The following is a 4,223-nucleotide window of genomic DNA, read 5'->3' as shown; positions in this document are numbered from 1 at the left end:
CCCTGAAGTTTCACTGTTGTCATCAACGACACTTTTAGAGTTCATGGAGACATTCTTTTGGAAGCTTGTGTACATATGTGGAACCCAAAAAACTCTCTAGATGTCTATGTAGGAAAGTGGAATATTTCTATAGCACTGTCTCCTATATTAGTGAGACTTTCCACATGGTCCAAAATATCTCACTTATTTTTTGACAGGGAAACACTAAAAATTGTCATCAATATTATTGTTTTGGTTTAATCTTATTGTATTATAGGTCTTGAGAATGTATTAAAGAAATGAAAAATACATTAAGATGTTTTATTTTTTTTGTATAAAGCGACTCATGAAGAAAAAGAAGAAAGTTTTTTGTCGCAAATTAACCAAAGAATTCAAAAATAATTTTTAATTTGAACTATCTCAGTGACGACCCACCAAATTTCATTTGCATATTTTAACCAGATTCAGGGCAATATATAAATCGTCAATTTGTAAGAAACAGTTCAACACTCCGTATCTCGAAAAATGAAGCATTTGCAGACATACGTTTATAGCTAGTCATTATTTTTTCATGCAAAATCACCCCTTGAAGTTTGTTGCACTTATTTACACCCTGTATATTATACAAAAATTTATTATTCAAATGGACAAAAACCGACACTTTGAACATCTGTAACTCAGAAACAATTGATTTCTTAGTCTTGGGCCACTTAGAACTTTTGATCAGCATAAACCAAAGCTACCTCTCTACAAAGTTTCAGCCAATTTAACTGAAACCACTTTTACATAAGAAAAGTGCCGGTTTCTCATTCGTGCCTGTCACGGGGTCCATTGCTAGTGTGAACATAAAACCAAAAATATTTTTATGTAGATTTTTATTTCCAGAAGAAAGTTGCAACACTAGCAGTTACATAAACGTAAACGAAGCCAAAATGATCGATCGAAATCTATCCGACAGGTCACAGGTTAATAGGACAGTCCATACACCAACTGCACGTATCATTCAACGACAGGTCGGGCTTTTATCTTTGTTTCTACTTGCCCCACTTTCGTTTCTTCTGCGAGCACCAGAAAGAACCAACTAGCGTCGTTTCAAATCGCAGACGTGCTCCATAAATGGACTGTCTCTCTCGGTAAAGTGTGACTGATGTAAAAGTAGTTTAGAACAACTGTTATTCCAACAAATGCTTTATCGCTCGTTACACATACTGCATCGGTAGATTAGGTACTCTTTCAGTACAGTATATTTTTAATTAAAACAATATTTATTTAGCTCAAGAGAACTTGGAGGGGACAAAAAGGTGTAAAATTTATCATTTTGTATAACTAAATCCGAAATACCAATATCCTTTATCACAAAATTACAAAGTATATAATTATAACAAAGTTCTTCTCTACAGTTTTGTTACACAATATTTATTTCCATTGCCTTCCATTGTTTGCGTTATTCAAATCAGCTACCTTTATCAGTTTTAAATATTTTTTATATGTATTTTGAAATGCATAATATGCTTAGAAATCGAAAGAAACCAGTCAATGAATACATACAGTTCACAAAAATATCGACAAATATTTTGGGGAAAGATACTTTGAAAATCAAACACTCAATCTGTATAAAATGTAAAAAACTGCAAATAACACACAACTTTTATGAAGATCAAAGGTAAATCGTATATTTTACAGGATTCTTGATCATGACTTCCGAGGTTTCAGTCTCTTGAGCCCCCAGTTCACTTCACTTATACACCGTTCACTGCACTACTACTATACCATACCTATTGATCTATATTATGAAGAATGAATCTTAGAACAACAGTACAAAATTGGCTCGAAGGATGCGTTGCTCAGTACTGGAAGATTATGGGCGGGGTGATTCTTAGAGGTAAAAAACTCAAAAACAAAAAGCTGCAAAACAAAATAAAAAAAAATTATTCAAGGAAGAGAACAACTATTTAAAAGAAAAGGGCGCCACTGTTTTTAAATGTTTGAATCTCAAAAAATCAGAAATGGGATATTTACAACACAAAGAGAAAACAAAAATCATTAAATAAGAGATAGAAAAATTCACTAAATCAATAGATATTCTTCTTCTTCATGTGCCTTGTCCGTTCCGAACGTTGGCAATCAACATGGCTATTCTGACTTTGTTTACGGCAGATCTGAATAGTTGATAATCCGAACCATTGCCGCAAGTTTTGAAGCCACGAGTGTCTTCTCCTCCCTGGACCCCTTCTGCTGTCTATTTTCCCTTGAACGATCAGTTGTAGTACTCTATATTTATTATGTCTCATAACGTGACCCAAGTATTCCAACTTTCTTTTCTTTATACTTATTCCTACCTCTCTCTCTTTACCTATCCGGCGTAGTACCTCTTCGTTGGTCACGTGCTCAGTCCAGGATATACGTAATATACGTCGGTAAGCCCACATTTCGAAGGCCTCTACTTTTTTCATCAATGTTGCGGTCATTGTCCACGCCTCCATTCCATATAACAAAACCGGGAATACATAACATTTCAGAAGTCGAATTTTGAGAGGTAGGGTGAGGCTTTTAGAGGTGAAAATTTGCTTCATGCTAGTGAACGATGCTCTTGCCTTTTCTACTCTTATACGTATTTCCTTCGCTTGATCCCAATTTGAGTTAACTGTTGTTCCCAAGTAGATGTACGAATCCACGTGTTCAATTCTTTCATTGTCTAATATCAGTTGCTGTGGTGGTTGTTGGGTTTTGCTTACTAACATCCATTTGGTTTTTGTGATATTTAGTCTGAGTCCGTATTGTGCACTTGTTTTTTGTATCTTACTCATTAGGCAACTCAGTTCCTCCATGCTACTTGCTAGAATCACACTGTCATCAGCATACCTTATGTTATTAATTATTTCTCCATTTATCTTTATGCCTTCTGTGCTTTCCTCCAGCGCTGTCTTAAATACTTCTTCTGAGTATATATTAAAGACAATAGGAGACAAGATACAGCCCTGTCGTACCCCTTTCTTGATCTCAATTTTATTGGTCAATGTAGATCCTACTTTCACTTTAGTTGTTTGGCCCCAATAGAGACTCGCTATTGTTCGAATGTCTCTGTAGTCGACTCCGATCTTATGGAGAACTTCAATTATTTTTTCGTGCTTTACGTTATCGAATGCTTTTGCGTAGTCTATAAAGCATATGTACACATCTTTGTTCATATCTCTGCAGCGCTGGATGAGTACCTGTAGACTAAAAAGTGCTTCTCTTGTCCCAAGAGAATTCCGAAACCCAAACTGCGAATCTCCAATGTTATACTCGCATTTTTTGCTTATTCTGTTGTAAATAACCTTGGTGTATGCCTTCGAAATGTGGTTAATTAGACTTATCATCCGATGTTGATCACAAGACTTTGCTTTTGGTTTTTTCGGTATGGCAACAAAAGTTGACTCTAGCCAGTCTTCAGGAAACTCCCCGCTGTTATAAATATTGTTAAAGAGTCTAACGAGTGAGTCTAGAAATTGACCGTTTGTTTCGCACAGCATTTTTAAATACTTCCCCGTATACGTTATCGTTGCCTGGTCTTTTGTTATTTTTAAGACCCTTTATAGCATTCTCCACTTCTCCAATAGATATTCAAAAATATTAAATATTACACTTACCACAAAAGAATCAAGTAACGTAATCAAATAAAATAGTTATCATACCAATAGATATCATACCAATCAAGTAAATTAGGTAGTGAATTATCATATCAATGATATCAAGTATCATAACTATATAATTTGTATTTTGAGAACGATTTCCGAAGTGGAAATTGAAACGTCAATAAACGTACTTTAACCTTTAATTGTGGCCTATTCCAATTTAAATAGTAATTATCATAACTATATCTAATAATCAAATAAAATATATCAGATACCATATTGTAACAATTTATTTGCTTATTGGGGGTTAAAGGAGTGGACTGAACAATTAATGTGCTTGAGGATAGGGTAAGCAAATAAATTGAAAGGTTTCCGAACGGCTACTCGTGGTTTGGTTGGAGAGCGGATAAGGATTCCTTTATTTCCTTTATTTGGAGAGGACTGGAAGGACTAACTTCATGATATCACGATACCTGCATCAGGTTAACGACTAAGAAGAAGAGGAAGGACTAACTACAAAAAAGAAATAAAAAAATACTTACAGAGATATCCTGGGCAAAACTAGACAAGAAGATTCCTAAACTATTTAATATTAGGACGCGATTTAAAAGAATAATCTTGTTGGTTAAA

This window comes from Diabrotica undecimpunctata, unplaced genomic scaffold (genome assembly GCF_040954645.1).
Source record: "Diabrotica undecimpunctata isolate CICGRU unplaced genomic scaffold, icDiaUnde3 ctg00001553.1, whole genome shotgun sequence".
Lineage (NCBI taxonomy): Eukaryota > Metazoa > Arthropoda > Insecta > Coleoptera > Chrysomelidae > Diabrotica > Diabrotica undecimpunctata.
This window is presented reverse-complemented; position numbering follows the sequence as displayed.